The sequence below is a fragment of the Schistocerca gregaria genome, chromosome X (assembly GCF_023897955.1).
Source record: "Schistocerca gregaria isolate iqSchGreg1 chromosome X, iqSchGreg1.2, whole genome shotgun sequence".
Lineage (NCBI taxonomy): Eukaryota > Metazoa > Arthropoda > Insecta > Orthoptera > Acrididae > Schistocerca > Schistocerca gregaria.
In genome coordinates, this window is record NC_064931.1 from 389,238,859 (window position 1) to 389,253,359 (window position 14,501).

At 42.3% G+C, this 14,501-nt stretch overlaps 1 non-coding gene across 1 annotated transcript; it reads left to right on the top strand.

Annotated features, from left to right (window-relative positions):
* The first annotated feature begins 13,994 nt into the window (after nt 1-13,994).
* LOC126300055 (U6 spliceosomal RNA) lies at nt 13,995-14,096 on the top strand. The gene has a single exon (XR_007552871.1). It is a non-coding gene; the product is annotated as a U6 spliceosomal RNA (small nuclear RNA).
* The last annotated feature ends 405 nt before the right edge of the window (nt 14,097-14,501 follow it).

The window sequence follows — 14,501 nt, forward strand, 5'->3', positions numbered from 1 at the left end:
CTAAGGGGACGTTTCAACTTATTGGTGTCGATGGTCCAGCAATTAAATAAAATATAAGTTGAATAACAGGGAAACAATAGATTCCTACAGCACGTAATTAGTTATGAAAAACAACACAGCTCACGAGATATTCACTACTAAACGCACACTACGTCTTCACTGTAGAAGCCACGGAAATCTCACAAGTGCACAATTCGGCACTCCAAAGTATTTCTATCTGCCGCGACCACGTGCAAACCGCTCCACATTCTCAAAGTCTCTTCCGCGACTGTCCGTCAATCGCGCTGTCGCGTACAGCACTTCCGTGCCCTGTGCCGTACTGCCCAGAACTCTTAAGCCGAACTCGCTTCCATCCTGTCTCCCCATTTGCGAGCGCTGTGAGTGGCTAGAGCGGTAGCACCATGTCTTCATGCCAACGCATCCACACAAACATAATGAAACATATGAAATACTGGAGTTACATTTAAATAACTTGAAGTTAAATAATTATTCCTAAGCTGGACAAGAAGACGCTCTAACACACATTATTAGATACATAAACAAATTAAATAAACATATATCAAAGGAATAGAACAAAAGGTAGGCAAGTAGCCTAATGTGTTTGTGCTTTCTAAAACACAGTAAATACTTAACCAATTTCTTCATGAATAGTATATATTGGGTATAAATAAAGACACAGATGAATAAGTATATTTATCAGCATGCTGCTACCGTTTTTTCGTGTAACTGTGGAGTGCTTACGGCCTGACGCGATCGATAGTAATCGGCCACTTTTACCGCCTATAACTCATAGACTATTCAAGTTACATGCCTGTAATTTATACCAATTTAGGTTTACACTAATGGCTTTCTAAAGACACATCGATGGATGAAATCGGATGAAGCGTTTACATTTTCGAAATTCGTTGCTGGGTGTTACTTGTTTAATTTAGTCAGATACTAAATTTTAAACTAATAAAGATATAGAAAATCTGATTACACCATCAGAAGCATTGTGCAAATAACAGTAATGTACGTGTTTCTTTCTGAGGTATCATGGTTCATCTGGCTACTATTAATTTCTATACGAACTGTGAAATGTCTGCCATTATGGTTTCACAAAGTCCGCCATCTTTGACACTCCCGGCATAGAGCGTCACCAATAATTCCCAGCCACGTGCTCGATGGACCACGTGCTCCGGCCGTTGTGAGACACCACGTGGAAGCTAACGAGCTCGGCCCTGCCGCGCGGCCCCAGCGGTGGCCGCCAGCTCTGAACTTATAATATTTCCAGGGCGCCGCAACTCGCCCGTTACCTATCAACTCCACGGTCCAGTTGTCTGCAATCCCAAATACAGACAATTTTTCTCCAGTTTCCTCACCAGTGTCTTCCTTAACCCATCCCAGATCTGGGGTGTTCCTGTCATGAAGAATTGATCCCCGTCTCTTCCACTTTCAGAACCGATACATTCACTAGTGATCGGAATGCTCATCTCGGAAAAACCATATGTTTGATAGTCTTGCTGCACCCTCCTCCTCGCGTGACGCCGGTTTTCTTATATTCTCGGCGGTATTAATGACAAAAATAAGTAAATAAATAAAAATAAAAGGAGAACTTAAAGAAAAATAAATAAAAACGATGCTCATTGTACCTCTACTCCACGTCCCCTACGCTTTCCTTGGTTCCTGGAGGGTGGGAATGGGACATACTGGCCAGGCCTCGCCTTCCAAACCCTGCCCACTTTTACCCTACCCTTACCTTTGGATGCCGGGAAGGTTCCTTCCAAAATAAAAAAAAAATAAAAAAAGAGTTCAAGATTCGTAAGACGGACGTGTATGAGGCGACAGTTCGACTCCCGATAAAACTTTATTTTTAATCTGTGGTTCTCTCATCACTACTCATATTTGGTTTGCATCCAAACGGTCGGAAGAAAGAGAAAATTTTCAAAATATCAACGAGGTGTATTTTCCCTTAGCAACTCTGATCATTCCCTGTAAACGCGAGAAAACTGCATTCATTTGATGCAGTAGATGCCTTTTTTTTTTAATCCTATGGGACTTCGGACTTAACTGCTAAGGTCATCAATCCCTAAGCTTACACACTACTTAACCTAAATTATCCTAAGGACAAACACACACACCCATACCCGAGGGAGGACTCGAATCTCCTCCGGGATCAGCCGCACAGTCCATGGCTGCAGCGCTCTCGATCGAGATGCCGTTTCAGTTTATGTGTTAAATGTCTGTATGACAAATACCATCCTGAAACGTGTGGTGTCGAGAATGCATACGACGAGTAACTTTACATTGTGGGTCTGCCACATTGTGATTTGCTGTATTAATGAATAACGTTATTCGCATCATTATTTATAGAGGTTTGGCTTCGGCTTTATAAGCCTGTCCCTTGTCCTTGAAAATTTAATTAAAAATAGCAAATAGTCAAATAAGATACGAAATTCACTACAACTTCATGACAATGCACGTAGGTTTCTTTCATTATTTTTCCTCTCAAATGCCATATCAATTAAATAATGTGACCAGTGACGAAAAAAATATACACTACTGGCCATTAAAATTGCTACACCAAGAAGAAACGCAGATGATAAAAGGGTAGTCATTGAACAAATATATTATATTAGAACTGACACATGATTACATTTTCACGCAATTTGGGTGCATACATCCTGAGAAATCGATACCCAGAACAACCACCTCTGGCCGTAATAACGGCCTTGATACCCCTGGGCATTGAGTCAAACACAGCTTGGATGGCGTGTACAGGTACAGCTGCACATGCAGCTTCAACACGATACCACAGTTCATCAAGAGTAGTGACTGGCGTATTGTCACGAGCCAGTTGCTCGGCACGAGCCAGTTGCTCGGCCACCGTTGACCAGACGTTTCAATTGGTGAGAGATATGGAGGATGCGCGGGCCAGCGCAGCAATCGAACATTTTCTGCATCCAGAAAGGCCCGTACAGGACCTGCAACATGCGGTAATGCATTATCCTGCTGAAATTTAGGGTTTCGCAGGGATCCAATGAAGGGTAGAGCCACCGACCGTAGCACATCTCAAATGTAACGTCCATTGTTCAAAGTGCCGTCAATGCAAACAAGAGGTGACCGAGACGTGTAACTAATGGCACCCCATACCATCACGCCGGGTGATACGCCAGTATGGCGATGACGAATACACGCTTCCAATGTGCGTTCACCGCGACGTCGCCAAACACGGATGCGACCATCATGCTGCTCTGAACAGAACCTGGATTTATCCGAAAAAATGACGTTTTGCCATTCGTGCACCCAGGTTTGTCGTTGAGTACACCATCGCAGGCGCTCCTGTCTGTGATGCAGCGTCTCCGAGCAAACGTCGTCGAACTGTTCGTGCAGATGTTTGTTGTCTTGCAAACGTCCCCATCTGTTGACTCAGGGATCGAGCCGTGGCTGCACGATCCGTTACAGCCATGTGGTCAAGATGCCTGTCATCTCGACTGCTAGTGATACGAGGCCGTTGGGATGCAGCACGGCGTTCCGTATTACCCCCCTGAACCCACCGATTAAAATTTTCTGCTAACAGTAATTGGATCACGACCAACGCGAGCAGCAATGTCGCAATACGATGAACGGCAATCGCGATAGGCTACAATCCGACCTTTATCAAAAAGGGGAAACGTGATGGTACGCATTTCTCCTCCTTACACGAGGCATCACAACAACGTTTCACCAGGCAACGGCGTCAACTGCTGTTTGTGTATGAGAAATCGGTTGGAAACTTTCCTCATGTCAGCACTTTGCAGCTGTCGCCACCGTCGCCAACCTTGTGTGGATGCTCTGAAAAGCTAATCATTTGCATATCACAGCATCTTCTTCCTGTCGGTTAAATTTCGCGTCTGTAGCACGTCATTTCGTGGTGTAGCAATTTTAATGGCCAGTAGTGTAGATCTGAATATAAGCGTTAGGAGGATTCGAACCGTAGGCTCGTCCCCGACCCTCAACTACGCGCCAACGGTGACCATATGATCACACTGAGTGCTTACGAATGGCACCTGCGCAGTTGCACAACAGGTACACAATAGAGGCGTAAAACTTCTATGGAGATTTTCTCGGGATTGCCAGAGCAGTGCACCTTACTGCTTGCACATTATGTTGTCTTAATGGCCTACTGAAGGTGTACAAAGTTTGAAGTAAATCTGTGATCCCAACGTCGTGACCTCTCCTGTTAAGTTCAAGGTCCAAGTGACAAAAAGAATTTTGTAGTTGATTAACAGTTCATACAGAAGTACGGAACTAATGCATGTAGCAAAATACAGTTGATAACAGACACTAATTTATAGAACATCATGAAATATTCTAAAGAAATTTTTGTCACCAAAATGTAACTGATCGTTAAGAACATTTTCTACATATCGTTTTTTGTGGATGTATATCTGCATGCTATCTAAAATATCAAATTTCTTGCCTTCAGGGGCTTTGTGTAACACCTTCAAATTGTAATAAATACTGGTAACATTACGCTTAAAATCTAGAAGATGTTTTGCAAAAGTAGTTTTGTTATGTGTACAAGTCTGCTCTCTATATCTCGCAAAAAACGACTGGCCAGTTTATCCTATATACACGCATCACCCCGGTTCCTAGAATTCCTAGAGATAGACGTTGACTGTGGATATTGTATCACAGACACCGTTCCTTTGACTGTTCAGAGATGTCACTAAACCCTCCCAAAGAAGTAAACAACCATGCATGAGCAACGCCCATTAAGCGGAGGGGGTCTGACAGCCGATCAGTTCCAGTCATTCCACCAGGAAGGAGATACATGGCTCGTTTTGTCTGTAGTTAAACCATGAACAGACGGTCAATACCGGGGTTCTATCACGTCTGCATTGTTACTTTGTGCCAGGAATGGCTCTCAACAAGGGAAGTACCCAGGCGTCTCGGAGTGAACCAAAGCGATGTCGTTCGGACATGCAGGAGATACAGAGAGACAGGATCTGTCAATTACATGCCTCACTCAGGCCGCCAAAGGGCTACTACTGCAGTGGATGACGGCTACCTATGGATTATGGCTCGGAGGAACCCTGACAGCAACGCCACTATGTTAAATAATGCTTCTCGTGCAGCCACAGTACGTCGTGTTACGACTCGATGTGCGCAATAGGCTGCATGATGAGCAACTTCACTCTCGACGTCCATGGCGAGGTCCATCTCTGCAAACCACGTCACCATGCAACGAGGTACAGATGGGCCCAACAACATGCCGAATGGACCGCTCAGGATTGGCATCACGTTCTCTTCACCGATGAGTGTCGCATATGTCTTCAACCAGACAATAGTCGGAGACGCGTTTGAAGGCAACCCAGTTAGGCTGAACGCCTTACACACTCTGCCCAGCGAGTGCAGCAAGATGGAGGTTCCCTGATGTTTTGGGGTGGCATTAAGTGGGGCCGACGTTCGCTGTTGGAGGTCATGGAACGCGCCGTAACGGCTGAACGATATGTGAATGCCATCCTCCAGCCGATAGTGCAACCATATCAGCAGCATATTGGCGAGGCATTCGTCTTCATTGACGACAGTTCGAGCACCCATCGTGCACATCCTGTGAATGACTTCCTTCATGGTAACGACACCGCTCGACAAGAGCGGCCAGCATATTCTTCAGACATGAACCTTATCGAACATGCATAGATTGAAAAGGGCTATTCATGGACGATGTGACCCACCAACCACTCTGAGAGATCTTGAGAAGTGGGACAATCTGGACCAACAGTGCCTTGATGAACTTGTGGATAGTATGCCACGACATACAGACACGCATCAATGCAAGAGGACGTGCTACTGGGTATTAAATTTGCCGGTGTGTACAGCAATCTGGACCACCACCTCTAGAGGTCTCGCTGTATCGTGGTGCAACATGCAATGGGAGGCTTTCATGAGCAATAAAGACGGCGGAAATTATGTTTATGTTGATCTCTATTCCAATTTTTTGTGCAGGTTCAGGAACTCTCGGAACGTCGCTTGATGGAGGTGTTCTGCGGTACATAAGGCTGGACACACGTAACAGTAAAGTATTTACTGGACAGTCTAGGCTTCTCCACAGTCACACTCAATACTGTTTTCTGTACTGTAGCCCCATCTTGCCAGAATAAACCTTGATCGACCCACTCCTGATCTCAGCCTATTCAAAGATTTCCACGTCATCCATTCCTCGTCATGTTCTGGATGCAGAGTTTCAGAAACTCTTTTCCAACTAAAAGGAAGGGAGGTCTTGTCACTCCAAAGCTGCGTCCTGACATTTTCAGCAGCGGTAGTAAGTACCTCTGATGTTCTAAGGAAGTTCTTCCTTGACTTCAATCACTGCGAATGCGGTTTATGTCCATGCAGGGGATGGTTTTAGTCTTGTTCCACTTTCTGTCGTTACTTATTCACCGCAGTATCTCTTCTAACGGTAGGTGGTGCTATTCCTGCAAGGTGATAATCCATTCGACAGGAGTAGATTTCGAAAACCTGTTATAGTTCGCAGGTGTCGCTGAGAGCTACATCTACTGTTTGGCATCTGATGATTTATACCAAACTAAACAAGTATACTCTTCTGCATAATAGGGTAATGCAAATGCAGAGGATCGGATGGATTCAGGTTGACTATCGCACTGTGATCCCGCCAATTTTCTTAATTGATTGTTTCTGGTGGTAACTTTCAACTTGCAATTCGTGCAGTGTCTCTTGAAAGTAAGAAATCTGTCCAGCGTCATTCCTGGATATTTTGGAGTGTAGCAATGTTGCAACTCAGCTCCTGAGCATACTATCATCAACTAACGAGTAGCTTCCCTAATTCTCAAATGAAAAGCGCACACTTTGAGTGTTTAGGGGTTTGGTTTATGCTTATTTGTGCTATTGTATCTTGATAGATCATCAAGGGCATTCGTGAGGGTTTTCTCCACTGATTCAGAGTCTGAGTGGCAAGAGCAAGGTCATCAGCATACAAGAAACTCCTGATGTTGGGGGCTATAGTTTGGTCGTTTGTATATATGTTGAATAGGGTTGGAGCCAACTCGCTTCCCTTGGGAAGACCGTTCTTCCGTAGTCTCCATCGACTGGGCTACCCTTGAAAGTTAGCGAAGAACCTGTAGTGTTTCAGAACTTCTGCTATGAACCTGCTTTGGCTATAATTCTTGGTCATATTGTGTATCTTGAGTAGTAGTAGCTGGTGGCTAATAGTGTTTGATGAACTTTACTCAGTCCGACTAATTGATGTTTTTCTGTGTGTTGTTTTATTTCGTCGACATTTAACTGTCTGGTTAAATTGTATCGAGTATTCTTGGGTCCTTCTGATTGGTGACTAAATTAAATAAATTTTTATAAATGATTTGACGCCGTGTAGAGGTCCAAGAAGAAAGACTTTGACGTCCATCACTTCGAGGCCATGATAAAAATTGATGTATCTTTGTATTCAACTTGTACTCTAGATAATGATAACTTTTATTTTGAAAAACTTGCCTCATGCAAGACACTGTTTTATAGTTTTGTTTTCACCCAGACATGTTTCAGCAATTTTGTGTTATCTTCAGTGGGTTTATTTGTTTACTTTCTTTCTGCAAAATTATTGCTGTACGTTAACCTCTTGTATGGGTTATATGAACTATTGGTACATTTTTTTTTACATCTGTAAGAGGAATCCTGCCCTGCATATACCGCAGATAATATGAATGCGCGTGTGCATATGCTTTGATAAATCCATTCTTTTACTTATCCAACATATTTCTAATGTGTTGAGTTACAGCTCGTAAAGTGCATACTGCATTGTGTAATGAATATCAGGCACCAGTATTCCTTTTTTGATTATGAATATCATTCAAGATCTGTTATGTTTTGCATAATCTAACCAGAAAATAGAAGTTCATTTATTTCTCAACTGTGATCATAATGTCATTTCATGCAATCCAACCCAACTTTCCAGCCTGGACCTCTGCAAATTGTAAGTGGTAGCGGTGGGAGGATGCTTGCCATATTAATTAGATGTATGAAAAATGGTCCTGTTTATCTGACAAAATTAAATCGTTGCCCTCCAAAATAATTATCGAGAAATACGCTAAATTAAACAAAAACCACAATTAACTCTGTTTATTACATTAAAGAGCACAATAAATGGCTTGACAAACATTAACCGTAGTAAGTTAATTCCTTGGCACGCCTGTAGACGAGATCTGGAATGCGATTTAAATGAGACTATCAGGATAAAACAATTATGTTTGCAGGAGTCGAACCTTGATTGCCAAAGGTAAATGTTGAAAAACAGAAAGCGCTACAGAACGGTATGTGATTGCATCTTTGTCCGGAGTTGAAAGCACATTTAACCTTCAGCTACAGGAAATTCTTTAGAATGAAACTTGAAATTGCTGAAAATTGGTAATACTGACTCAGTTTTCCCAACAATTCGTTTAGATGTTGCGGCTCGCTCTCACAATGTTAATTTGTAGGTGGAAGCTGAAGTGTCTGCAAAGCCTATCATTGAGTAGAATTACCAACAACTTACATCTGTGTCTGAGTTCAAATCAGCCAGAGAGATGTCTAAGTCACCTACTTATCACGTCTGCTTGAGGTAGAGCCTGGATGCAGAGAAGTCTGGCTGTAAGGACACTCAGCTGGAGAGACACCTGGTTGATGAGTGAATTTGTGCTGTCTGCTTCCTACAAGGAAGACTCATGTCTCTAGTTTTTCTGTTGTCATGTAACATTGATTGGCTGAACAATAGACCTTCTGAGCGCCGAATAGTGAAATTTGGCTTTTGTCTTAAAAGACGCTGGCCTACCTCCTGTACTTTCGTTTCAGGTCGTTGACCAGTAACGAGCTTCGTAACATTGGGTACTGGAAAAAAAGTGTCCTACTCTCTTCCTATCTCTGTCTATGGCCAATGAGGATGAATCTCTGTAAGCGCAACCACGTCTCTCTCTCTCTCTCCCACTTTTAACTCATTTATGTTACCCAATCATAACGTTTTCACATTGTGTTAAACATTTTGCCTTGGTGTGCCTGAGACCTGTGACAGTGCCCCAGGTCTTCAAAGGTATCATAAACAGTGCTGTTCCCCATTCCACTCCCAGATGTTGTCTATATCTGTCTATATATTTCGAAGAAGTCCTGCTTCCTACTGTTCTGTCCACAAAAACGCTCTTCCGTGTCTCTGCCATAAGCGGTACGTATCCCTCTACCACACACAGCTCGTTAAAAACAAGACTCCAGTGCCCTGGCACCACAGGAGATACAATCTATTTTGTGAATTTTAGGGTCCGTTGCTGACGGACGGCTTTCTCAAAGCACGGCCAGTCTTAACTGGCGTTCGGCTTTTGTCGGTGTCAGAGTCTCTTCCAAGAACTCTCCATGGTCGGTCCCCTGGCAGCTATTATGAGCCTGCTGCACTCCTCTCGCTCACAGCCTCATGCAAGATGCTTTCATAAAGGTTTCTTATTTACGTGAACACGCAGTTCAGTATGAAAAATTAATCTACGTTAGTTAAGTACTGACAAACACTGGTACTGACACACATGTCATTTATCTGTAAGGATTAATTATTCCATTTTTGATTTGTCTCTTTAATTTTGCCTTTAAATCAGTTATAGGAGAGTTTCAGAAAAATGGTCGCGTAACAAAAGATAGTCGCTTAACAGCCCCCTCAGTAGCAATTTTATAGTTTTTCATATTTTATGTGATTAATACAACAGGCTGAGAAATAAAGGTGGAAGAATAGGCCACAATACAAAGAAAACGCAGAAATGATGGCGGAAGCATTCAACAAGCTCCTGAATTGTGATTAACCTGGAAAGCTTTTAGCAATAGACACAAGCATCCCTGTAAAAACCAAACCAGAAAATATAAACCCACCTACAGTACAAGAAGTACAAATTGCACTTAAAGAAATGAGAAACTACAAAGCAAGTGGTGTAAATCAAGTGTTTCCGGAAATGTGGAAGTGTGCTGGTAAAACAAGTAAGACACCTTCACATATTATTTTACAAAAAAAAAAAAAATGGGCAACAGAAAAATTTCCAGTTGAATGGACCTCAGCTATAATTAACCAACTTCATGAGGAAGGAGACAAAAGACATTCAGACGACTATAGAGGTATCTCGCACTTGGACTGAACCTACAATATTTTTTTCCAATGTTTCACACAATAGGATCAAAGAACAATTGGATAAGGACCTGGGGGAATATTAAGGAGGCTGCTGACCTTAAAGAAGCTGTGCCAAACAATTAATTACTCTGAAACTAATCATGGCTTATTACCGCAAACGAAACAAGCTTCTCTCAATTACATTTACACATTTTAAGGAAGCATATGACTCTATACATAGACCATCACTACTAAAATTGTATTAAACTGATAGAATTTACCTTAACAAATATAAATTCGAAAACTAAGTTCAGACAGGAACTTTCTGGACCATTCTCAATAAAAACTGGTTTAAGGCAGCGAGCGGCCTGTCACCGCTTCTTTTTAATTGTGCCCTTAAATACATAAAGAGGGACTGGTACAAGAACAATCCAAAGAACATTAAGGTTGGAATACAAAAATATGACATAAAGTTGAACTGTTTAGTACTTGATGATAGTTTCGCTCTTCTCGCCCACAACATTCAAGAAACCAAACAACAAATACAATCATTACAGGAAATACCCCGGAGTATTGGCCTTAAAATATGTTTTGAAAAACAGAAGTAATACTAACGGAACGTCATTGGCAAAAAAATTACAATTGTAGGACACTATCACATGTAGAAACTATCATTGCAGAGTAGAATGAACAAATTGACTAAAATACGTCATGCTACCAAGAATACTTATAACAGAAAATGTCTCTTAATAGTCACAAAACTGAAACACTACAAAACAGTCACACAGCCGTAAATAACAAATGCTAGAAAAACTATATTTGAAGCAACAAACACTTTAGCAACAGACAGATTACTCAAAATAGAAAGAAGTGTAGCCAGAACATAGTCATACTTAGAACATGTATAAACAAAAAATACCAAAAAGACAGAGTTTGGAGAATAGCTTCAAATGAAACATTTTATAAAGGAATAGAACCAGTGACAAGTTCAATGAAAAAGAAACAAATCTCTTTCCGCGGACATTTGTTGAGGACAACAGAAAAAAGAATCAGCAGGAGAATAATTGAGAAGTTATGGAATAGCAAGAGCGGTATTAGATGGATCGCAGAGATCAAGGAGTACATGATGAAATAACATATTATGATGGACGATTTTAAAGGCAAGACAGACGCGCCCAGGATACTTGAAGACAAACATATCACACTACCAATAATAATTTACAAACAGTGAATGTTAAGGGTGATTTCGGATGAGGAGAGAAGGGCACGATATGAAAGAATGAAAAAGTATTAGGCCAAGAACCTAATTCATAATATTGACTTAAGTGTTTCAATGTTGGTCAAAAAAATAATAAAAAACGAGAGGTTATATTCTGGTTTTGATCAAATACTACTCAAAGAGGTAATTTCGAAATAGCTCATTTTAATTTTAATCGTATTAATTATTCACTGACCTCCAAAATTATCTGACTGAGCCTTATTCAGAGAATACGGACACCAAGCCCTCTTTCATCTTGACCGTTGAGGAGGATGTGTTAGGAGAAAATTGAGCAATAATCATTCAGATGCAGTAATCGCTTAGCGCCATTATGCAGTTCTTGTTGTATCGGCAGCAGTCTCTGGGGCAATAACACTCGGTCAGCTCTGGTCTAATCCCATTTATGCGGCCCTTGTATTAGCTATGGCAGCTGTCTTAATTTTATACTAAGATGCGCTAGATTAATTATTTGCGGTGTAACATTTACTTTCATTTGATTTCTTACCCTAATTTTTCTTTGTATGTGTCTTCCGAAAAAATACCTGTACAACAGTTGATGGTATGGGTTGTGCGTCTTGTTTGCAAATAAATTTGTTTCATTCACTCACAGTACTTGCTGCTGATAGCAGTAACGCCCACTTTACTCTTCGCCCTCAGGGTTGCATTGAGCACTGTTCGGCTGTGCTTCTCATAAGCAATCTCCGATATTTTATCAGTAGAGTTGGGCGCCACCTCGTGTACGTTGAGGCGATTAACTTTATCACCTCAAATTAATTTTGACTCATTTTAATTGATTCAACTGTGGGTTCTTGGGAGAAAAAAAAACCATTATACTTTGTTTAAAGCAAACGAAAACTTATTTTGCCTCAGTTCGTTAAACTTTATTTTGGCACGATCTAGTTTTTGAGTTTGATTGTAAGCCCATTTTTCATCACTGTTGTTTACTGCAAAATGGACTCACAACCCGAAACACTGGTCGTATAAAAACAAAGTTTTTAAGCAAGGTGCAACAGTTTTTCGTACAGTTTGAACTTCTGTCTCTTTAAAAATGTTTGTAATCCCATTTCAATGCGCGAACAGTGGCCAAGGACTCATGGAACAATAAGTATCGTTTTCATCCAAAGTCATCCACCACCAAGATACAAGCACTAACTTTGTTTTCATTTTTTAAATCACAACTACGTTTTTTGTGCCAGGATATCGGATCTGTATAACAAAAATTTAGTGCCCACAAGTATCACTACGAGGCAGACCTTCAGTATTTTGTTTCTCGGTTGAATATTCGGAGGACTTTGCTCTGAGGACACACATCTGGGAGAGCTATGTCCCGTACTGATAAGCCATCTTGCCGTAAAGGACAGTATACTAACGTCGTAAGCTAAAAATGAATTATCGATTCATCTTGATAGACTGAAGAGTTTATACCAGCCTCACTGTCCCGTTTCACGATAGCAGACACTTCGCATTTTGTTGAACTGCACCGAGAATGAAGTTACCCTTTTACCTCCAGTACAGAGGAGACTTTACGTAGTCAGCCGTTGTGGCCGAGCGGTTCTAGGCGTTTCAGTCCGGAACCGCGCTGCTGCTACGGTCGCAGGTTCGAATCCTACCTCGCTCATGGATGTGTGTGATGTCCTTAGGTTAGTTAGGTTTAAGTAGTTCTAAGTCTAGGGGACTGATGACCTCAGATGTTAAGTCTGCCGGCACGGTAGCTCAGCGTGTTCGGTCAGAGGGTTAGCACCCCTCTGTAATAAAAAAACCCGAGCTAATCGATCAACAACGAACTTAAACGGATGTCTCAGGACGTCCGCCCCGGTCAGATGCAACGAACAAAATGAGTTAAAATAAAAAAGGGGTGGGGGGGGGGGGACTGATGACCTCAGATGTTAAGTCCCATAGTGCTCAGAGCCATTTGAACCATTTACACTTTACGTATCGATTTTATGTGGCCAAAATAGTACTGATGAAGAAGATTCAGATACAAGAAAGATCACATACACACAAACTATGAGAGTCCTGAGAATAGTGAGAAACATCGTTCTGTGATATACACTGATGACCCACAGCACTATGGCCAGCTGCTAAATAGTCTGTTGTTACACCTTTGGCACGCAGTACAACTACGATTCTGCCGGCCGTGGTGGGCGAGTGGCTCTAGGCGCTTCAGTCAGGAACCGCGCGACTGCTACGGTCGCAGGTTCGAATCCTGACTCGGGCATGGATGTGTGTGATGTCCTTAGGTTAGTTAGGTTTAAGCAGTTCTAAGTTCTAGGGACTGATGACCTCAGATGTTAAGTCCCATAGTGCTCAGAGCCATTTGAACTATTTTGAACCAACTACGATTCTGCGTGGCATGGATTCGTCAAGCGCTTGACAAGTTTACGGAGGAATGTGGCACCGGATGTCTATGGCTCTGGTCACGCATTTCCCATAAATTACCGGCCGATGGTTTGTGGACGCAAAGCTCACTTCCCACTTTTGTTGCATCGGATTCATATCGGACAAATTTGGCGGAAAAGACATTAATGTGAGTTCACTATAGAACGTTCTCCTTCAACAAGCACACGCAGCATTTCTACAGGTCGGTATTCCACATACCAGAGTTCGGCGGACGTTACGTATGCACTGATAGAGGATTCGATGCTGGGCCCGGTGGCCTAGCGGACGTACCCGCTTGGAACGATACAGAGAAGATTAGCATGGTCCTTGGGCAAGGATGACACGCTAAATCATGAAGCGTTCCACGTGGCAACAAATTAGCTAGGCGTTTTCTGTCAGTAGGCTGGCTGGCTGCCCTGTGTAATAATAATAACAGTAAAGTATTTAACGATTAAGTTCAAGGGGTCGCCTCTGACGTTCGCCCAGACAAAATGACGAGAGCAATGACGAACACAATGGTAAAAAGCGGTTAAGTGCTTGACTAGAAACCAAGAGGTCGCGGGATCGATTCCCGGTCGAACCTTGGATTTTTCAGTCTGCGTTTTAACCTAGCCTTCACCTGTCACCGATGTGACGAGTCACCAGAAACGACACGTGTTTCAGATTCCACGTTAATCTGTAGGTCCCCTTTCTCCGGTTGGTAACTGGAGTAGGTTAAGAACAAGCAAGTTGCCGAAGGGGCGTCCAACTCAAATACTTGCACCAGGCCAATGAGCC